The sequence below is a fragment of the Serinus canaria genome, chromosome 7 (genome assembly GCF_022539315.1).
Source record: "Serinus canaria isolate serCan28SL12 chromosome 7, serCan2020, whole genome shotgun sequence".
In the NCBI taxonomy this organism is placed as follows: domain Eukaryota; kingdom Metazoa; phylum Chordata; class Aves; order Passeriformes; family Fringillidae; genus Serinus; species Serinus canaria.
This window is the reverse complement of record NC_066321.1, coordinates 25,655,189-25,678,020: the sequence shown is the minus strand read 5'-3', so window position 1 is coordinate 25,678,020 and position 22,832 is coordinate 25,655,189. Positions and strand designations below refer to the sequence as shown.

General features: G+C 44.5%; 2 protein-coding genes across 32 annotated transcripts in view; both read left to right on the top strand.

Moving 5' to 3' along the window:
- The window catches only part of CARF (calcium responsive transcription factor), a 33,196-nt gene extending 31,015 nt beyond the window's left edge, over positions 1 to 2,181 (top strand). For all 24 annotated transcript variants that reach the window (XM_050976821.1, XM_050976833.1, XM_030241014.2 and 21 more), the window contains 2 exons: positions 62 to 223; positions 335 to 2,181. The gene's annotated coding sequence lies outside the window, so the exon portion shown is untranslated. The remainder of the gene's footprint in view (positions 1 to 61; positions 224 to 334) is intronic.
- A 15,071-nt stretch (positions 2,182 to 17,252) lies between these two features.
- Positions 17,253 to 22,832, top strand: part of PLEKHM3 (pleckstrin homology domain containing M3) — a 92,862-nt gene continuing 87,282 nt past the window's right edge. For 3 of the 8 annotated variants that reach the window (XR_003946355.2, XR_007777963.1, XM_050976840.1), the window contains exon 1: positions 17,367 to 17,811. The gene's annotated coding sequence lies outside the window, so the exon portion shown is untranslated. Of the gene's footprint in view, positions 17,338 to 17,365; positions 17,812 to 22,832 lie in introns of those variants that run through there. The other 5 variants (XM_050976841.1, XM_030241689.2, XM_030241690.2 and 2 more) reach the window with 5 other exon arrangements.

The window sequence follows — 22,832 nt, the reverse complement described above, 5'->3', positions numbered from 1 at the left end:
GTGCAGGTGTTTCGCCCTTGTCTTCCACTTCTATCTCTTAGTTCATTTGCTGTTTTCTCAGGATCACTTACGTCTGAGAGTACTCCAGATAACTCAAGAGACCAGAGCAGAGAACAGAAGAGGAAGACAAGTTTGCAAAAAACTCCCTGCAGGAGGTAGAAAGCTCTCAAAGTTACAGCTGAAGATTGCAATTTCTTATGGCTGAAATGGCTCACTTTGGATGGTAAATGTTTTTTAATATACTGCTTTTAAATTGTTGATTTTGTTACTATTTATGCTCTGAGCTCACATCTAATAAAAGAATGGTAATTGTGTATTTTGCTTTTATCTTCAGTGTGCTGGTTATCTTCTGAAAGCAAACTGGTCTGATAACTCCATGGTTTTGGCTGTTGACAAAGCTGTTATCACATCTGAGGTGTTCTGTACATGGAAGGAGATGGAGGAAGTGGGAACCTTCTTGACCTGACTTCTACTGAGAACTGATGATCTGTGGAAAGAGGGCTTTACTGGTTTAAAATCAATATCCTCACAATAATTTCTTGGCCGTACAGGTTTTTCATGTCAGGTGCTAGTGCATCTCTAACTTTGCACATAATATAAGCCATAAAATTACCTCTCACTGGCCTAGCCATGTTTTTTGTTGCCTCCTACCACTGTACTCATTGCTTTCCAGGAGTGGGGAAATCGTTTTAACATGTTCTGATTTTCCACTTTTCTGCCTTTCTCCTGTTACCTCTTTCTCATACCCAGAGATGCACAGAAACAAATTTCTCATTTTAAAAAAATTCTCTATCCCTAGTTTCCCACATTTTGGGGTTCTGTTTTTGCTTTATTGTGCTGGAGTTGGATTTCTTAGATTGAGATGTAAGATATCTGCATTTTGCTTAAGGAATGGGAAATACAGGGTGAGCTCCACTGCCCCCTTCAGTCCAGAAGTCCTTAGAGGAAGCACCTGCTACAGGTTCTGCTCCTGCACCAGCATCTCCACACAGGTCAGCACAAATGCAGAGCTGTGCTGATGACAGCAGTGTCTTGCACTTTGTGCACCAGCACCTTATCAGTACAAAGTTATTGCTGAGAGTCCAGATCAGTCTGTGGGTCTGCCCCACTGTGTCCCCACAAATGACTCCTCGGGCACAACTTGAGAGAGAGCAGAGGAGATGGCCAGGAAGTTCTTAATGTTCAGCTTGGAGTTTGTGCTTCTCTGTTGAGTTCAGGTGCCCTGGAGCAGGTGGCCCTGTGCAGGACACAGCTGGTTCCAGGCAGCTCTGCGATGGACCCAGCACAGGACACAGCTGAGCATATCAGTGAAGCTGGGGCACCTCTGTGGAGGTGTCTGTAAGGAAGGGAAAATGCTGCATGGCAGAGAGGAGTGAGGAAGGAGGTGAAAGTCCTCTCAGCATCGAGAGAAGGAGAGGGAGGAATTGCTTCAGAAGCAGGTGTGTTCCCTGCAGACCACAGAGGATTACATGCCAGAGCAGGTGCAGATTTTCCTGAAGGAACTGCAGTCCATGGAGAGGAGCCATGCCAGAACAGGTTTCTGCTGAAGGACTGCTGCCTGTGGAGAGGACCATGATGGAGCAACAGAAAGGAGCTGTTGCAGACTGCAATGCCCACATTTCTCTTTGCCTTGTGCTGCCTTGGACAAGGGGAGACAGAGAAGCTGGGGGTTCAAAGTGTGAAGTTGAGTCTGAGGAAAGAGAGCAACAGGAAGGGAATGTGCTGTTTTGATTTGCTTTTGTTTCTCAGTGATTTAATCCATTTTAATTGGCAATAAATTAGCTTTCCTCATATTGATTCAAATATTGAAATTTACATCTGGATGCAAGTTGTGGTGGAAAATCCTGATGTCTCTTTGATCACTGCAAGTCACTACTGCCTTTATTTTTTAAGTAATCAAATTTTTATTTTTAAGAATTCATTTTGTGTGAAGGAAGTAGGGTACCTTCTCTGAATCAGCAAATGCATTTCTGGATGTATTCTGCTTAGGCCTTTCAAGTTCAGCATACTAACTTCCATAGAGTAGATCTCAGGTGGAGCATTAACTCAGGAACATGTCTAATCCCTTACATTTCAGCTGGAAAACAATACCAGACATATTTTTACAGGTTGGAGCATGAGAGAGTCATTCTGAGGAGAGGATGCTGCAGCAGTAGATTCTACTTTATCTACTTTAGTAAACTGTTCTTACAGGTACTAAGGGTGTGGCACCCTTCCTAGTGTTGTGTCTAACAGTGCTTCAGAATGGGGCAAAGTTTGTGGTGAGTGGCATCTTTGGTGAAAGTGCTGTTAACTTTGGGAAAAGAAATAAGCAGAGTTTGGCAATGAGATTTATATTCTTGTGCTTTCCAGAGATTATTTTCCTGATTAGGAAGGAAACTTCCTTTAGAGGGTAAGTTTTATATGTAAGTTCTTATACCACCTTTGGAAAATACCTGGCACTGGACACCAGGGGTAGCTAGGTAGGGTACTGGGTGACATGACACACTTACTGCTTTATAATGGGGGCACTGGAATATAAAATTGATGGATAGCTTCCTAACATTAGCTAAATTAATCTTCTCATCCTCTCTCTTCACATTTCACTACAAAGGGAAGAGTCTCTGTTAAGGGAATATGGTGAATTGTTAGTTGTTCATAAAAGTGTTTATGAACAGTTGGATGAAAATAACTTATTTGATAATGAATTAGATGAGCTTTGGAAAGAACTGTACTGTCATTGTATTTTCTTCCAATTGTATCACTCACTATTGATTATTGTCTTACTGTTTATTTGGTGTATAATTTATTTGTTAGGCTTTTCTGGCCATATCAGGGCCATAGATGTAATACATATTCTCTTTTTAAGTTTTATAAAAGGGAAAGGAATTCTTCATTTTTTTTTTAGCCACCACCTTCTCTGGAAAAGTCCATGATTGTCCATGTTCTAGAGCTGCCAAAATTATTTTGTGCTGAAGTATTCCATAAACTTGAGATTTTTCCTTGGATCAGGCAAAGTGAATTTAACATCTTAAAAAAAAAGACAGACTACTCTGGAACCAAATCTAGCATCTTCAGGAGCTATGACCTAGGGTTCATCAGTTGCAATTGTAAAAAGATTGATGTTTTCATAGTGAAATGTTTCTATTCATCTAGTTTAATCTATGAACAAAAGTGTCTCCATTCCTCTTATTTCAGACTTCTGAACTCCTTTGCAAAATGACAGATTGCTAGTGAGATTAGCTAATATCTGCATAAATGGAAAACATTTCACTGGGGACAGGTGCTAACAAAATGTACCATAAAGGCAGCCAGCAAAATTAACATTAGTAAGGTAAGATCTTCCAGAGATTAACTACAGGCTAATACCTTTGGTGGTACACTGATGTTTATTCTGATCTTGCAAACAAAAATAATGTTTATGAGCCATTGCAGAAAGAACTGGGAAATAAAGCACTTTCTAAAATGCCAGTCTGTGGTGGTTTTGGTTTCTGTTGGCTTTTCCAGGCTTTTGTTTGGTGTTCATTCCTTTATGTATGCATTGTAGGGTCTGTTTTATCTGATCTCTTGTGTAGAGAAAGTTAAAATAAGTTAATAGTTAATACTTAGAGCATAAGACACAAGTAATTAATGGCAAAATATGATATTTCATATATTTTCTAACAAATAGTAGAAGTTGCATATTCTTGATAATTATCAGGAGATATTTGAGAGAGACTTCACAAGCTGTATTTGCTCTTTTTGTCTGTGTTTCAGAGTTGATGAATTCCCATTTCTTTGAGAGCTGTCAGGAGTTTTTAGCAATGAAGTTATTATTTTGAAATTATCTGTAGATTCCTGACTGCAGTTCAAATGGTTTCAAGTAGAGAAACCGGGTTTGTATTTAATTTTGAATGCCCAGAATTTCCATTTTCTTTCCAAAAAAGAAGAGACACTGGAGCCAGCTCTGCACTCAGAGAAACACCACTTTTTGGGCATAATGTTACAAAGATGAACAAGGTTTCCAGAGAAGTTTGACCAGCATGGTAGCCAAGGATAGCATGGTGTGAGGCAGTGATGCTGCCTGCTGAGATGCCTGGAATACTTCGTGTTCATTTTTCAGTGGCTTGCTGCTGAGATGTTAAAGAGATGAGAGTCCATGATAAATGTTCTGTTTAAACCTAGAAACGGAGGCAACAGCTGGTGTATTTAAAATTTTTACACAGGTGAGTGTCTTGAGATATTTGAGGAGTGAAAAATTGTTGGGTTTGTTTGGTTTTTTTTTTTCCTCTCTCTGTAGCATTGTCTGGTAACAAAAGAAAAAATGTTAAGCTTATTTGGAAAGTTTCCTAGGATCTGAATCAGGTAGTGCTATTAATATTACAGCTTGGTAATAGTGTGGGCAGGGGAAACAGCCACCATCTCTATATCCAGCAGATGAGAGAACAAGGAATGAAACAGAAGATGGATGTGAGCCCTGCTTTTCTTCTGGTGTTACCATGTCAGATCAAAAGATTTCTAGGGGAATTAACGTGCAGCACTGCAAGAGATAGCAGAGGTGAGAGCTTGGTGATGGCATCTGGTTGAACTCCACTAAGTCACCCAGCTACTTCTGTAGCACTGGAAGTGAGAGGATATTTTCCCAGTCCTCCTTCAGACTGTTTGGAAAGAGTATTTTCTATCCCAGGCTGTCCTTTCCCTGGTTCTTACCTTTGGGAGGGATGGTGCCATTTAGGCCAACAGGTTGTGAGAAGAGATGAATGCTGGCTAAGTGCACCCTGCTCAGACAACAAACACTAGTAGGAGTTCTTGTAGCTGGCCAGTTCTTTCTGCAGCAGGCTTCTCTGTACACATCAAGAGAGGGCAAATTTAGGAGGTATAGTTTAGGAGGTGTATGTGCAGCCTCATGCAGTACATGTACACATGTAACTGTAATAATTTGTTAATAGTAACTCCTACAAACAACTTGGCAGAAAGCTGCTTTCACTCATCCTATGAAAAACAAAGAGCTTTTTTCCATGTGGCAGCTCAATAAGGCAAGAACCTCAGAAACTGTATAATGTACAGTAGTTTGACAAAGGCCATGATTTAAAAAAATCTTATTTTCTAAAGTGTTAGGTCATTTGCTTGTGTGTTAAAAGAATTTTAAACATTTAGCATGGTTGTTACCATGTATTGCTGCTTCTGTGCTGAGCAGTCACTGAAGCCTACATTATAATTCCATAGTCAGAAATTTGATTTTTTTTTTTTACCTTTGATTAGAGAATACAGTCTCCAAGCTGTTTTCAAGCTGGCATTATAGAAGAATTAGAGGGTTTATTCTAATTAGATATTGAAAATTAAGAAATGTAATAAAATCACTAGCAGCTGTAATCAATGACAGTCTTCAGTGAATTGTGAACTCAAACTCTTGGGAAGGGTCTGGATGGTTTGTGAATTATTAGTGACTCTGCTTTCTCCGGCTAACGTGAAAAATTCATGTTCAGCTTCTGTCAGCCAGTGTCCAGGCATTGCTTTGTTCTGCAGACAGGTGGAGAGGGAGGGGTTGCAGTGGGGTGGCCCATGCAATCAGACAGGAGCTACATTTAGAACTTTGGCACTGCCTCTCCCTTCAGTGCTACTTTTTCTGATGCATGTAAGACATCAGAAAAAGTAGCACTGAAGGGAGAGGCAGTGCCAAAGTTCTAAATGTAGATGAGCTCTAAGCAATTACCAGCATCATCAGGCACCACCTCTGGAGTATCAGCACTGGGAGATGTGTGGTTACCTCAGCCTGGCCTGACCTGGTTTTCCACTCACCCTTTGAGTCTGTTCCCCTGCCCTGGCAGTAGGGGGGTATGGCAGAGGCTGCAGTGTCCCTGCTTACACAATGCTCTTCTTTTCCTAAGAAAAGCCACAGCACATGTTTTGTGTGTGGGTCACTGGGACTCTCTGGCCTCAACACAAGTGCATAAAGTTAAAGCATCTCAGACTGTATGAAGGGAGAAAGGAGAGGTTCCTGGACTTCCAGTGCTACTTATTCTGCATCTTGCAACCTTGAATGAAGTCTGTGATCATCCCAGAAAGCCTGGACCAGTTTGGATTTAACACAGAGAAAGATCCTTCTTGCATTAACAGCTTCTTCAAAACTGAAGCCTCATAGGGAGTTAAATTAGGTTCTTGATCTTTCTGGAATATTGGTAGGCCTGATGGACATGTGATGTATATGAACTTGACTTGGATGTCAAAGACAGGACAGCAGACACTGGTGCAGAGTCACTGGGAATGTCACAAACAACTGAAATCTGCAATGCCTGCCTGGACTAGAGTTGTGGCTTTCTTCTGAGCACAGGAGAAGGAGCTCTCTAAACTACTGAGCACTGGTATAAAGGTTGGTGTTACTTCTATGTACCAGTTTGGCTTGCAGCTTTCACCAGCAACTGTCTGTAGCAGCAAATCCATTTGACCTTTCCTATCTTGTCAGGAGTTTTGCCTCACTCTGACATTCTTTGCTCTCTCTGTGTTTTGAGAGAATTGCTGTGCCATAGAGAGAGGCTTCCTGTGCCCCAGGCACAACAGAAATTCGGTAGTCTGTGGAGCAGACATAGAGGCTTTAGCATGTTTGTGCTTGTCACCTCCACAACCACTCCCAAATGCAACCAAAAAAGATGTTGGCTACATGGCTTCTTCTTTCCCTGGCTCTGGGAAAGGAAACTTGCCAACACGCTTTGGAAGATTTAAACCATAGCCCAAAGATTCCTTTCTCACTCACATGATTTACTCAATAGGTACTCCTGGGGAAGGGGAGCTCCAACACCACTGAAACAATCCTGTTTTGCTCCCAAAGCTATATAAAAAAGATGTTGGCTACATGGCTTCTTCTTTCCCTGGCTCTGGGAAAGGAAACTTGCCAACACACTTTGGAAGATTTAAACCATAGCCCAAAGATTCCTTTCTCACTCACATGATTTACTCAATAGGTACTCCTGGGGAAGGGGAGCTCCAACACCACTGAAACAATCCTGTTTTGCTCCCAAAGCTATATAATGGAAGGACAGACTAGAAAATCTCTAAATGGCCAACTGGGAATATTGTGGTCTGAGGTATTCTAAAGGATCATTTCACCCACTTATTATCCAAGTTCATTCTGTTTTCTCTTTTTATTTCTTTTCTGGTGACAAAGCTCATCTAAAGAATGAACACAGCTCCAAGGCCAGAACCATCATCTTGGTGATGATGGTTTATATTGGTCTCCTGTGAAAGCTAATAAGCAGAGTGGACTTGCACAATCTGTACCTGTATTCCATGGATTAGGGTGTAAACTAAGCCCCTGCCTTTTCCTGTGCTGTGAGTCATCATTCTTAGGCTGACAGTGTTTAAGCTAGTTATGTGCACATAGCTAAAGGATTTTGTTTTGTTGGTTTATTTTGGTTTTTTCTGTCCAAAAAAGAAGAAAAGGGTCAGACTTCCTTCATCTTACTGATATTTCCTTATATTTGCTCTCTGTTCCTTTAGGATGACAAAGGTACCAACTGCATTAATCCTTTTTGATGCTAGAGGGAGCTCATGGCTTGAGCAGTCAGAATGAATCATGATACCTTGCACAATTCTTGAGGAAACACAGATGGAAAGGAAAGTGCTGTTGATGACTATAATGCACCTTTTTCCATCACTGGCAAAATTAGAAGGGCTGAACGTATCTGCTTAGGAAATTACACATGGCTTTTAGAGACACTCAGACGTTGAAGTGCTGTAGCTGCAATTTCTTCTACATCTGAGCACCTCCCTGCTGTGACTGGATTTACCTTCCCAACTTCCTCTGAGGAAATAAGTTATCTCTCATATCCCTATGAATACACAGGACCTGTAACACCGGGAGCACTTGTGTGTACATAGATACACAAAGTAGTAGTCCAAGCAAAATTCTTCAAAACACTCAAGGAGGAGACTTGAAAACACAAGGTAACATCATGAAACATATTGACTGACTCTTTTACCATCTCCTCCTTGTTCTTCATTAGGGATCTGTCACTGTAGCAGTGCAGTTGACAGCACATTAGCAACCAGAATTTAGGGTCTTTGAAGGCTGAAACGCAGCCACACGTGAACTGGCCTAGCTTAAATATATTAGCTAAAATAACTTTCCATAATTGGAACAAATTTTAATTCACATTACATCCATTTCATCATTCAGAATTCTTTACATGTGGACCTCCAATCATAGTGAGCCCCACCTCTAATCTGTTTAGTTATATTTCAGCTAATCCTTACTCCTTCAGAAGAAGCTCAGCTGTCACTGTAATGGTGAGGTTACTTTAAGTGTCAGGGCAACAACAAATGGACCATCATACTGCTCCAGTGCCTGAGGCAAAGCAGGCTTGCTTGCAGCGCAGAGCTTTGCGAGCCAGGCTTGGCATTCCTGCCCAGCTCTGCCCGGGAGAGGGCAGTGATGCCTGGCCACGGGCTCTGGCAGAGTAGCCATGGTAGGCAAAATGTGATCTATCAGATAAGAAGGTCTGTATAGACAGGTGGATATTAGATATGACACAAAATAATCACACAAATGTAAGTCACAGTATTTCAGTGGCATATTACTGCCAGAAACATGCTGTCCTGCTGGATATAGGTCCTATTAAGGAAGCCAGACAAAGGGGCTCTTACAAAGAGCTACAAAGGGGGCTGAAGATGGGAAGGCATTACAATGGCATTGACTTCATAGATACCTAAGCATGTTGTCATCATGTTTCAAAGCTCTCTTACCTTCGCAGTGATTTCCTATGGGCAGCTCCTCACAGCACTGACTCCTTCTTCTTCGCAACCAACAACTCCATCTCCCTTCCCAACCAGCTAACCCACTCTTTTGTAGCACTTATCTTATTGGACACAGCTGTGGCCTATTAAGGGCAGGCCTGTTCCTAATCTTTGGTGATTAGTACAGCTGCAGCTTCTCAGGTGTGACACTGCCTTCTGCACTGTCTTTATTTTCTTACATTCTATCTCTCCACATAAGTACTACAAAGTTTTGATTTGCAGCTCAGTCTGATTTGTGGAATAGAAGATATTTTAGCCCTCTTCAGGGTATACTCAGAAATGGAGGGCCCAAGCTTTTCTCCTTGGCATCTTGTGACACAGTTGTCTAAAGTTTAATTGCTTGGGCTTTACTCTTACAGGATGCAGTAAGTACTAAAAGCTGTTACTCTGTTATAGGTGACACTGTAGAGACTCCTCTCCCCAAGGCAAACTTAAGGTCCTTTATCACCTAAGGTTGATCGGCATGAACACCAATACAGTTTTCGTTTACTTGGATTCCCTGTTAATTCTGTCAGCCTTTCCTCTTCTTTTTATTTGTGCCCTAACTCTAAAAGTTAAATTATAAAGGCTGAGAATATTATAACACACATTATTGAGGCAGGTCATATTCTTGGATGTACTTTCAGCATAAGTACCGTGATGGATAGATGGAGTAAAGAGGATTTTAGGTCTCAGGTTAGTATTTGTATAGCAGTTGTAGCTATGGGAAAATTATACCTGGGCCTTATGCCTGTGGGCCACATTTATGGTCTTGAGAGCTCTGGTCCTTATACCAGAAAGAAACAGAGCCCTGAGGCTGCTCTCAGTTCCATGGAACTGCAGCTCACCTGAAAGGCTAAAACATCAACCAGAGTTCCCTGCTCTGCTATTTGCTAATTAAATTAGCATTAAGATGAAGAGTCACTGTAGAGAAGTACAGAGGCAAACACTGAAGATCTGGCTGTAACTTCACAGGAAAAAATAAAAGCTTTTTGAGAGAAAGTAATAAATTTTTTTAGGGGAAAATAAAAGCTAAATTGCTAGCAGCAGCAATTACAAGTGGTTATTTGTTGAAGACTTTTTTTTTTTTTAAATGTAGAGTCAATAGATTATATTTGTGAAAGCTTTGGCATCTCAGACTTCTTCTAGATGGGATCTGGGTCAGGGCTCTCTATCCAAACCTTTCCAGGGGGTTTGGGGTGGAAGTTATTGCTGTAAAACATCTGTTCACTCATCTCACTCCAGCTTCAATATTTCCTTCCCACAGCATTTGCATCCCAGCAAGGAGCTCACATAGGCTGTATCCACATTGAATGCAAGCAGTGTCTTGTGAGACATCCCTGAATTGGCTGGAGGCTCCACATGGCTGTGATGCCATGCAGAGGGACTGGCCCAGGCTCTGGGTGCAGGATGGCTGCTCACAGGGCCCCACAGAGAGGTGAGTGAAGTGTTGCACTGACAGCAATGAGGAGTCAGTGTTCCTCCCAGTCCCAAAGCTGGCACGTTTGGTGCTAGATAGGGGAATCTCTGCACTGAGCTGCCTCCCATGGTGCAGATATTCCTCTCTCCTGCCATGTTCAAGAGCTCACAGGGCGAGTGAGCGATGTCCTGACACCAGAATAAGGTCAGTGCCTATGACAGGGAAGTTGGAGAAATCATGGACTGCACCAAAACAGGCCACAAAAGGCCACGACACTGGATGGGGCCAGGACAAGGAGAGAGTAGGGCTTGGAGCAGAAGTAAGCAGGGAGAATTCATAGGTAGGTAGAGCAGAGTAGAAGACATGTCAGGAAATGAGAGTACTGGACATTCAGCTGCATCCCTTAAGGCTGCCTATACCTCCATAAGATGGGGAGGCTAAACATGGTGCAGGGATATAGAAGGCACTCCTGGTCAGGACAGGAGTTCATGAAAACCAGATTTCTCAGTCCCTATCAGTGTAGGGTTTAAGTGTTCTCAAATGTACCCTTGCAGCAGCATTTCCCTTTCTGGACAGGGAAATGGAGACTAAAGCAGCTTGCTTAAACTCACACAGGAAGCCCATGGTATGCCAGAGGAGTAAAGGAAGAAAGTCACCACCCTAATCTGGCACTCCTGCCTGTAAACCTTTCTAAATGGGGCTGCATGGACAGGCAAAAATGTCACACAGTCACTAGTGTCCCCCCTGTTCTAGTGAACCCTTGATCTACCAGGCTGCTGAGTGAGTGAGTGCTTCTCTGTACCACTCCAGTTATCCAGGAGAATGGCCTGAAGGAATGAAAAGGAGGTGCAGGAAGCACCAGCTGAGGGCATTAGAGGGACAGGTTTTTGCTAAACTGGCAGAACAAGACCTATTTAGTAGAGAAAGAAGAGCTCTAAGGATATAAAGACAAAGCAGGGAAGTTGCATTGAACTTAACCAGGATGGCACTTGCAGAGATTAATGGCTGCTTCCTGTCCCATATAATATATCTTCTCCTTGCAAACATACACAAAAGATTTTCTGGAAATGCATACTTTACTCCTCCTTACTCCAGTCCAGTTTCCCCTGGGATTCAAGACAAGGGTGCAGTTGGATAAATGGCTCAAGTAAGATCAAACACAGTTTGAGGCACAATCCAAAACTGCCCAGCCAATGAAGGCCTTTTCATTGTTTTAGTAGGATTCAGATCCCAGTTAGATAGTTTATTTAAAGTGTAATAGGATAACAGCAGTAGAGTGAAGTAGAACAACCTGGAAGAATCCACTTACACTCATTGTCTGTTAGCTTCAAGTGCTGGTAAAATTAATAATAATAATAAAAATAAATAAATAAAGGGGGAGGGTGCTGGGAGAATATCTCTGTACCAAACTATAGGTGTTAATGAGTGAGTCTAAACAGAACTGGGTAGATGATACCTGATGTAGTGATTCCCTGCTCACTGCAGGAACTTGGAGGAGAATAAATTGGACAAAGACTTGCAGACAAGATGGTGCCTCTCAGATGGAAGCTTTGCTTCCAAAACCTTACTTGCTGAGTTTCTGTCTCCTTTGTACCTGATGCCTCACCTTCAGCTGTCCTAGTGTGGCTGAAGTTCCAAGAAATAGATCCACCAGTCTCTCACTGCCCATCCTGTCTCTGTCACTGGGAGATAGGGTACTGTGAGCTCTCCTCCTTTCAGCCTGCCATGCACAAGCTGCTCACTGAGCTCCCCTTCTCATGACAAATCTCTGCTTGACCATCTTTCCTTTACATATTGCAGTTACTTGTTTTGTGGTATCCACATCTTCTAAGCCATAAACCTACTTATTTTTTAACTTTTCTGTTAATTTCCCCTTGATTTGGATATCAATGAGATTTCAGTTCTTCTTTCTGAGTCACTGCTTTGTGTTTGTTCAAATATTGTCTTCATTTGCAACAAAGCTGGCAGTATTATCTTCTAGTGGCAAAGAAGGAGGACTTTTAAAGACACTTATAAAGCAAAACTCATGCCAGAGGCCAGGTCCTGTGCTACTAGTAATCATTGCTTTATGCATGTTTAATGATTATTCTTTTAAGAAGAAAAAGATAGAATATAAACAGAAAGTGATTAACGTGAAGAAGGAAATTCTGAAAACAGGATGGGTTTTCTGTATGAGGAGTATGATCCTGAAGTGTGATTCAAGAGGGTGAAGGAATACCAGTGATCTTGATATGCTGCAATAGGACTCTGGAGAAAGAACTGTATCAACTTCCTAGCTCTGCCATGGCAAGAATGACCTCAGGTATTATTTAATTTCACTGAGGCTTAGCTCTCTGTGTGTAAAGGGTGATTGTTCTTTCTTTGACTTGCAAGATTGTTCTGAGACCTTTTTATCCTATAGGGATTGTGTTCAGAGGAGCTTCTTTTGTTAGAAGAGATGCAGTTACTGGTGAAATGTTGTAAAGGCAAAAATCATGAAAATTTCCAAACTACCAAGCCCTGAGGAAACAAGGGTAAACTCCTTTGTGGAGGCTGTTTCTTCAAACCAGTCAGGTGGTTTAAGTGAGGAGTCTGTCTCCACATATCTTTCTTTCCCTGTTTGTGATAAACCTTTAGCACCAGGATATTTGCCTAAGTGGAGAGGACTGGGTGGGTGCCCAGAGAATTTTGTTATTCCATACCTCAGCTGAATGAAATAATTTATCATAACAAAAGAGGCTCAGCAGTGAGGTTCCCAAGACTGCTGCCCTGCACATGTACAGGCACAAAGGCACTGCTTTGTCTCTGCAGTCCATGGACTGGTTGTGCAGTACAACCATCTACTTGAAGGTGAGATAGAGTAGCACAGTGTCCCTATCTTGGCTTCAGGCAAAGACCTTCCCAAGTGCTGGGGGAATTTCCTTTTACTGTTCTTGAGGCTCCTCCTTGGCTAAAAACGGTTCTAGAAATTCTCAACCCTGTATCCACACCACCCTGGAACAGCCTCTATGGTTCAATACTCATATCTCTGTGACCATTACAGTTCTCTCTTTCAGTGCTGTCTTTTGCAGACACCTGAGACCTCTTGGCTCCATTTCACTGTTTTAGTGACCAGCATGCATCTGACCCTGTAATATTAAAAATTGCCTCAAAACTGGCTGGCCCCTACAGCTGGTGGTTGAGGATGGGGGCAGTTTAGGAGCCCTCCAGAGAATTTCAGCTGCATGCTCCTGAAAGTGGCTCTGAAGAATGTCGGGATAGAGGTTCATGCTTGCTTTTGCCTTCATCCATCTCTTCATCACCAGAGAACTGCTCACAGCCAGAAGGTAGGAGACATGGGCCCATGCTAAATCCCAGCCTGCCTTCTCCAGCAGGGTGGGGAGGGGAGGCTGCTCCAGTTGTGCCTTCCCAGCAGCATCTCCCAGTCACAGCTGCCGGATAATGGACAACAGCCCCAGGTTTTGCTGCGAGAACTTAATCTGCACTGTCGTCCCTCATTACTGCCACTCAGTGCCGTCGTGTCCAGCCTTGAAGGGTCACAAGATGACATGAGAGAGGTCGGGCAGGGGGTGCGCACAAGGGTCTGGCAAGCATGGGGAAATATGGAAAGGCTAAAAAGAGAACAGCTAGGCAAACGATGCTCCAGGCGGCTCGGTGGGGATGGGGCTGAATGCGGCTGGGTTCACACTAAGTTTTCCCGAAGGTCACTCTGCAATATGGTAACTCCCAGCCCGGCTGTCAGTGCCCATAAAGGCAGCTCTCCTCACAGTGCGGGGGTGGGGAAGGGAAGGAGGTTTGTTTAGAAGCATTAGTGCACCCCTCCCCCGGCCCCATTAGTGGCCCTTATTAAACCAACACAGACAAAGAGCAAAGATGCCCTCGTTAATGGAGAGTCTTCGATAATTACTCTGCTCTGCCGCTTCTTTTGGGGCCTGAATAGCCTTTGAATAATGTTTCTCTTGCTGTGGTTGCAGACAATACCCTCGCAGACTGCTTTAAGCGGTGCCAATCCCATTAGCAGAAGAATAGCGGGGCTTTCTGGTTGTGTGGGGGTGTGTGCTCACGGAGGACAGCGGGCTCGCAGTGGGAACAGACTACGCTGCCCACTGCTTCGCTCTTCTCCCCGGCCCTCCAGGGCCCAAGGAGGCAAAGCAGGCAAGTGCTGGGCCAAGCTCTCTCTCCCAAAGCATCTCCCAGTTTAAGCAGCCCCCGTGCCAGGGGCTTGTGAGAGCCGTGCTGCTACTCACTGCAGGAGCCCAGAGCCGGGCATGGGTGCTGACCAGGAGGGAAGGAAGGGAGGCAAAAACCCTGCAGGACTGGGGTGCCTCCAGCCTTTCCTCATGCTCCCCAGGCACAGCTCTCCTCGCACCCACTCAGAATTCCTAAGGGGATGGAGGCCCAAGAACCCCCAAAATCAGAATCAGGCAGAGCTGCTGCTTTACTACACAGAGATGAGATACTCATCCTTCTGCATGCAGTTGATTACAGAGCATGAAAATGGCTGCACCACCCAATTTTGGGAGGGTTAATTTTGTGCTGCACACCCTAAGCAGGGAGCTAATTAGTGTGTTCAATGGGTAGCTATCAGCCAAACTTGGAAGAGTTGGGATAATTCTACCTGAGTCTTTCTCTTTGATCTCCCCTTCTGCATGATAAGTGAAAATAGTGTATAGCCAGGCTGGCTGTGGTGTTTAATTTAATCATCTGATGATATTTATTTTCACAAACACGAATTCAAGCAACAATTATCAGAAAGGCTTCATCTTGTTCTGAACGCTCCAGTTAATGGCCTTTCTGTGAGGAAATAGCTTCTATGTAGGGAGTCAGTAATTAAAACGTGTGAAAAAAGGCCACTTTTTCAGAGGCAGTGGAAGACTGGTGGGTCTAATGCTCAGCTGGTATGAGCTGTCAAGTCGGTCAATGGCCACAATAAATGGGCATAGCTCCTTCCACATTATGCCAGCCAAGAATGTTCCCAGAGGGTTGTTGAGACTTTCCCAGTTTGAGAAGGCGGTTTGGATTCTTGACAACAGAAGCCAAACTTAGGAAAACAAGGTGCAGTGATCTGGTCTTTGTAAGATGATTCTGGAGTACTTGTGGAAGATGTTCAGACTGAAGAAGCACTTGGTCCTGGAAACTGTTCCACAGGAAAAGCAACTAAGTTGTTTCCAGTATTGCTAAAGAGAGATATTTTTTTTCCTCTTTCAACACAGTGTTGAAACTAAGGAAAAAAATCACATTTGACACATTCCAAGTAGCAGGAAGATGAGTTCCTTTACGTCCTTGTCATATGGAAAAAACATATACAATTTTTTTTTACTCATACAGGTAACCACCATATGGCTCCATGCACAGTTCAGTGTTGGGCCATGTGCTGATGGTTGGTGAGCAATGAGGACAGTTCTTTGTCCTCATTGAACGGTGCATGAAGCCAAGTCAAGCTGTGAGGAAGGTTCTGATAGATAAGGCACCACTATGTCTTTAACCAGTATATCTCAGGGGAAACAGCTTGTGATTTCATGTTGTGTGGGGGTGTGTGCTCACGGGAGGACAATTATATGCTTAAAAATGAAAACTGAAAAATCTGAAGCTTGCATTCTGAAAGCTATTTATAGTAATAACAACCAAAAATTTTTTTCAAAGGCTCCTATTTCTTCAGAACTGAGAGTGTTTTTTCTGCAGCTTTGAAAGATACTGTTGATAGTTGGGGTTTTTTCCCTCTCTCCATTGGCACACAGACTGCAGGAAGAAAAATATCTACTAGAGGAGAAACCAACTAGAGGAATCAGAAGCAAGAAAGAGATAGATTTTTCTACAGTGCACATTGCCTGCTTTTCTCCCCTGACAGCTGTATCCCCCCAGGTAATGGACCAGCATGCCCTGTGCATGATCTGGTTGGGCCTGAAAGCAAACTTTTAGCTTGTAACTGGAAGAGAGGTGAAGTTCTGAAACTGTCAGACACAGGAGCTCTAGAGAGTCTCTTTCCTTCTGAAGAGCCCAAGAGATAAATGTTTAAGTACCATTTGACAAAAGGCAGGATGGTGATAAATAACATGGTAGGTAATGATACTGCCTTGTCCTTTGTGGGATCTAGGTGGATACAGCTGACTTGGAATAAAAAAGATCAATCCTTGACTGTTACCCAGTGAAGAAACCATTCATCTTTGGGAGCAGGACTTGGTATGTATGGTGGTCTAGTAATATGTTATTTTCAGAGGCCAAGATTAATTTGTTTTCAGCCAGGTTAACTGGTATTTTCTGTGCCAAAGGCTCTCATTTATCATTGCTGTCACCGAAGTGAGATAACCCATTCAAATACTACTTAGTTAATTGTGCCACTTGCATTTTGCAATATACACTAAATGGTTATGTGTGAAGAGATGAAAAACTACTGGCGGAAGCTGATCTAACTCCTGCCTTTTGCTGTGGGTTGTGAATCAGCTTGATGGATTCAATTCAGCACCATATCGTGTGGCTCCCCTTGAGCACTAACCTGGTTTCTGCTGCTCAGCACAGCACCGACTCCCCGGTGGCACAGCCAGTGAGACAGCACCGTGCCCCCACCCTAGACCTGTGCATGGTGCTGGTGAGAGGCGCTCTGTGTGCACAGGACATCCCAATCCAGGCGCATCCCGCATCCACACGTGGCTATTTCTTGCCCCGAGGTTATTTTTACAGACCAGTATTGCCGCGTGGGTTGCCATGCTACCTGAAACAAGCCATTTGTAATTGTCTTGTAAGTCTTTGCTTTCCTTGGGCAACAGGTTCTGCTAGGGATCCTTTTGCTGCCCTGTGGCGATCCGGATTCATGCACCACGCTGCTCCCTGCAGCCTTCGCGCCCAGGTAAGCGAGCCCACACTTGGGACTGTTCAATCCCCTTAGGATTTTGCGTTTCCCATCTCTCCCGAAGTCAAGTGCCAGCTCCCTGAGAATCTCGGCTGCTTTAAACTCGGAAAGGTGCATTACCCTGGATGTTTATCCAGGAAAAGCTGTGGTTTTCCGAGTGCTGCGTTTTAAGGGAAGTGAGACTGGCGGGTTGCCGGGCCGGCCGCCGGCCCGCGCTCGGCGGCGCCAGGAACCTTGGTGCGCGGAGCCGTTTCCCGCGGCGGCCGGGACGGCTTTGCGGCAGGACGCGGCGGCGGGAGGGGCCGCCGGGCAGGGCCAGCGCGGGCCCCTCCCGGAGCGCGGGCACGGCGCGGCCCGGCCGCAGGTAAATAAATCCTCCCTTTGGGCCGAGGGCGGGGCGGGGCCCCCGGGGGCTGCCAGGCTCCCCGGGCCCTCCGGGCGGGCGGCCGGGCCGCGCTGCCTGCCCGCCCGAGCGTACGGGGCTGTGTGCGAGGGCCCGGGCGCGGCCGCGTTTGCATTTATAGCACAAACACGGCTGTAGTCATGTGCTCGTCTGGAAGGACGTGATCCCCTCTGCATAAAAAGGCCCCGTGCTTTCGTTTACCCCAGCCGGCTCACGGTCTCATCAGGAATTTGGGTGCTCCTCGAGTCTGACTCCAGTACGTGTAGGTGCAGGGTGCTGACATCCCTCTCTATTTTTATAGCCCAGAGTGTGACATAATGCCGTGGTCTTCTTACCTTGCAGTAAAATTGCTTCTTTTAAGGAGCAGGCACCCGGACACAGCCAGTGGAGTTACACCTGCTGGAATCCAACAGGCCTGACAGGAGTCTGTGTTAGGTGGGAATGAACGTGTGCTAGCTGGAGCATCAGCAGGAATGCTGGGGTCGCTGGCAGCGAGGGGTGAGGGAGGAAACTCGTGGGTGCGTTTGTGTGGGGCATCGTGGCTTGCTCCCGATCTCTTCTGCAAGTGTGCACAAATGATCCTCATCCTGCAAATGTGCACAGACAAATCTCACTTTCAGCACTGCATACCCTACTAACTGACTACAAAAAGTCGCAGTAAGAGTAAGAAAGCATCTGAATCTTAGTTGGTCCAATGCCCATACAATGATTTTCACCTTGCCACTTTTATGTCTTATTTATTCAAAATTAATGAATTAAATTTTGGACTTAAATCAGAAATCTAATGTGAAACAGAGCGCTGTACAGAGGAATGAAGGTTCTTATCAGTCTGTAGTAGCTAGATACATTGTTCCTGCAGGACCTGATCAGACTAAAGCAGGTTATTGTTGCCATTTCAGTATCATCAGATGCCTTGAGGTTTCTACAGGGCTTCTGCTATGATTTTCCGTAGTGAAGATGCAGTTCAGTTTGGAGAAGAGCAAGCTCTTAGGCTGGGTAGTCACACAGCTCTGTCATGGTGCCAGTGGTTACAGCCATCCCTCAGGGTCAGCTGTTGTGGCAGGGCTGCCAGGACCTGAGCATTTGGGTTGCTGTGGTAGGTTGCCGAACTTCAGCATTATTTGGATCAGTGCTTCTTCTCCTTCTCCTGCCAGTTTAGGTGACATAGCACTGTGGTCCTGGCTGTTTGAAAAAGAAGAGAAGAGCTTAGTCTGAGGTCTGAAAAGAGGCTGTGATTAAGTGCTGTATTTCCCTCAATGTCAGCATGCAACTGCTAACAGTTACAGGAAATGCAGGTCTCACTGTAGATGGCTTGTGCTGTCCCAGCTGATTCTTTGGGTGCCACAGCTGGAGAGAGGACTTAGCTCCAGCTGCAGATCAGGGCTACTCAGAAAGCTGTACAGTACTGATTTAGATGTCAAGTGCGTTTCCTTACAGCTGTGCTGGGATCTCAGGGAAGAAATGGTCTTCTGTGTCCTTGTGGGAGGTGGTGTGTTTCTTATCTTCTTTGGGGCCTCTGGGGCAATGCAAGCTGTTATTCCCAGCTATGTTTTTTACTTCTGTTCACAGCTCAACAAGGGTAAATTGAAAATGTCTTAATTTCTGAACTTAAAAAAAAAAAAAAAAAAAAAAAAAAAGTCAAGCATTTAAGGACTGTTATTCCTAATCCAAGAAAATGTGGAGTGAGGAGATACCTGCAAAATTTCAGTTTGCATTAAGTAGAAATATTTATTTTTTAAAAAAGAAAAGTGTTATTTCACCTGACATATACCAAGTTGTTCCACATCCTATCAGGAGCCAGGCTGCTCCACAGAGGCAGGTGCAATTAGAAATATTAGACTGAGTCATGCTTGTTGTTTCCTGCTTGTCTAGTTCAATCACGTTTCTTCTTGTACTGGAGGAGCTTGGATCGCTCCTCTTGGGTACTCCATTCCCTGACAATTTCTGTACTCGGTGCTGAATTCAGGAGGTGACAGGCTGTTTTGTGGTGTCTGTGTGCCTGGCAGAACAGGCAGTGTTCCTGTAGACAGGGACAGCATCTAAAATCCAACTATAGACCAAGCTGGAATATGAGCACAGAAATCATTCAGTCCCTTGGGTTGTTATTTGAGGCTACAAGTGTGTTTAGGACCACAGATCCACGTCTAGGGCCAAATCACTGCACTGCTGTGTTCTTTTTGTGCCTGTGGATTTTGCAAGGTCAGGCAGCGTGCAGAGGGGGCAGTCTGGGCTTCTGCCTGATGTGACCTAAGAAAGTGCCCACTTGCTGGTGGGTTTGGCTGGCTGCAGCCTGGGCTGTGTGTCACCACCAGCTGCTCTCCTGTGGTCAGTCTGCTTGGCTTTTTGTTCCCTCCCTTGTTAAAGTCCTTTATCCTGCATCCCAGTCCAGCTGCTGGGATTTTTAATGGTTATTCATCCCCAGGAAGTGGCACAGCCCTTCATTTCTTGGTGGTGCTTCACAGCCAGGAGGGATGTGTGTCAGATCAAGGCAAGGCAAGTGAGTGATAAAGATCTTGGGAGAGCTGTCCAGCAGTCAGTTTCAGGAAAAGAAATCCTTCTGGTGGTTTGTCTTCCTCCACTCCTGGGTGCTCCTCAGCCTCTGGCCCCAGTTTGTTCTAGTGCAGGTCCTTGTGCTCTTTGCAGCTTAGTATTTCTTGTGTTTTAATCACTGTTTCCAAATGACAGTTTAAGGATAATGTATACTGTAAGCACTGTTTATTGTGCATTGCTGTGTGCTCTTCACTGGGTGAGCTGTTCTGGAGCTGTGGTGTGTTAGCTTTCCACACGGGGAGGATACCTGGGGAGCTTCCTTGTTAAAGGCACTGGGTGAGATCAGCAGCTGGGGAGAATCTGTGCTGCACAGAGCCAGACTCATGTGTCCTTGCTAAGGGCCTGCTTCCCTTCACAGAACGTGGCATTCTTCTTCCTACCTGATTTCGCTTCTTTCTTCAGTTCAACTTTTCGCAGTTGTTTTGGGTTTGTTTTGTTTTGTTTTGTTTTCTGTAGAGTAGAAGAGATCACAGCTGTCTTTTAACTTGACTGTAATTAGGCCCCGGGTTAATTGCAGCTGTTCCTGCTGTTTGCCTCTCCCTAGGTCTAGCAGACAGGATGTGGGAGCTCTTCTTCATTGATAAATGTTGGCAGGTAATTTCATCCTTAAGGGCAATGAGACTGGCAAACAGGTGGGTTTGCAACTTGGAAATGGTTATGTTTGCATTCAGCTACCCTCTGTTGACCCTGTAGCCAAGCATTCCTGACCAGGGAGTCTCTTGCTGCAGTTTTCCTGAGTATAACCAGTTGCTTTGTGCAGGAATATCAGTCAAAAGATATTTCTGTGAGACATTTTAAAGTTGGGATAGTCTGAAAAATTTAAGCAATGCATTTCTCAGTTTGTCTGTTGGGGAAAGAGGCCTTTGGAGAGAGGCTTTGAAAATGTTATCTAAAGACAATTGCCCAGGTGATGTTGAACCAACCACTGACTGTCATATGGCAACCTTTTGAAATTGTGGTTCCCTGTATATGAAAAGTTTCTTGTAGTTTTCTCTTCTTTGTGAAGCACTGTAGATTTCCTCCAGCCATTGAAATGGTGAATCTTAACAAGCTTGTGTCCTCTGTCTCACTTGGTGTACATGGCAGTACATCATCTGGGGTTTTGGAATCACGTGGGAAAGGGCTTGCCTTTTGCCAAGGGAACTAAATACAGCCAGGATCCAAGGGAATGTGGTAGTTTGCACAGGGGCAGTGTCCCACCTGATGCTCACTCCCTATAGAGCGAAATTCCTCCTTATCAGTTGCCTCTCCAAGATGGGTGTGGCAGGCAAGGAGTGCAGCCTTCAAATGCTGTTCAGAGAGCTGGCCACTGCATTGCCTGGGGTTCATAACCACTCAGAGGGGAAGTGTCTTGAACCAGGACTCTTACAGGTCTCTTCAGCTCCTTGTGCAAGCACCTGGTGCCAGTGATGTGCAGAACTGAATAGGCAATGGTCAAAGCTGTGTGTGTCACAGCCATCTGTGCATCCTTGTTCTCCCTTCTGTCCACTCAGGTGTGCCCTCCTGACAAATACAGCTCAACTTCTTAACTACCAGGTAGCACCTAAGTCATCAGCTTCATAGCTTTTTTCAGGGATTCTGCACAGCAGAGCCTGGTTTTCAAGGACTATCATTGACCTAAGTGTGCCCTGTTTAGATTCAGGGCAATACTTGTCTGATGTGAGCTACAGAGCAGGTCAGAAATCCTTGAAGCAGCAGAACCTGTAGGTTGTGGTTGTTTGAAGCACCACAGAAAGACGTTCAGGTCACAGTCTGAGGTTGCTCAGACTGACAGGTAGAAAAGCTCAGTAGGTACTTAGCTCTGCCAGCCCCAGTGGATTGCATTCAGAGGCAGTGCATCAGCCTCTTCTTCAGATGTGTTCACACCAGGTTTGTCTGAACAACACATAGCCCCTGAGCTGGACTGTAGTGATCCAGGCCTACAGCGTAACAGAAATTAAAATCCCTTGGCTGCTTGAATTTGTTCTGCTGCCCAATTGTTACCCAGCTGAAAGAATCTCTCTCTGTTTTCCTTCTTGGCCTTGGAGTTTCAGCCCATGGTTGTAATGCAGTGTGAGATAAGCAGAGGTGGTTCCCACAGAAGGTTCCAGTGTGTTGGGAAGGGGGATAGGGCAAGCTCCCCAGTGCCTGAGGCACCCCTGCTCTCTATTTGCATATGGGTAGCTTGTAGAACTCCTCTTGTGCTCTTGAGATAAAATTCTCAGAAACCCTAATCTTTGCCAGGAATCTGAGCTCAAGAGTCATTAAGAATCAATGAGACTTGAGGGACTTTTAATATTACCTGTCTTTGGCTACCTTTTACTGACTGGGAGGTCCTGTAATTTCTGCATTTCCTCATGAACGTCATTGTTAGTTCCTTTCTGATTCTCCAAATACCAGAAGAAAGGGAAAGTCTCTATTTTTCTGTTGTGTATCACTTGTTGTGTTATGCATCTCTGTAATTTGGAAGAGAGGTAGGAAGTCCTCTGAGCACCAAAACCAACAAGATTGCTTAACAGGTTGTGTGAAGTCTCCTGTTCTTCCTTTCTGCTTTTCCCCTCTGCTTCACAGTATTTTCTGTGCTTTTTAAATTTTGCCATGCAATGCTTGGATCCAGAAAACCAGTATCAGGAAGTGAAATGATTCCTTCCAGTGTATGTTCCTTGGCATTTGTCATTCATGACTTTTCTCTGTGTGAGACTGTGCTGTCACCCAAGTTAAATCCATGTGGCTTCTCCAAGGGAGGTAATCTTTAGTAAATTGAACTTCAGAGTCTCATCTGCTATGACCAGTAATCCTTGCTGTTTACCTCAGCCATGTGAGTGATGGGGCCACTGTAAACTTGTGATAGTAAAGACTCCTCATGTTGTAAGTGCACATTAGTTATCTGACTGCTGCCCATGTTCATGCTGGGCAGATATACAGAA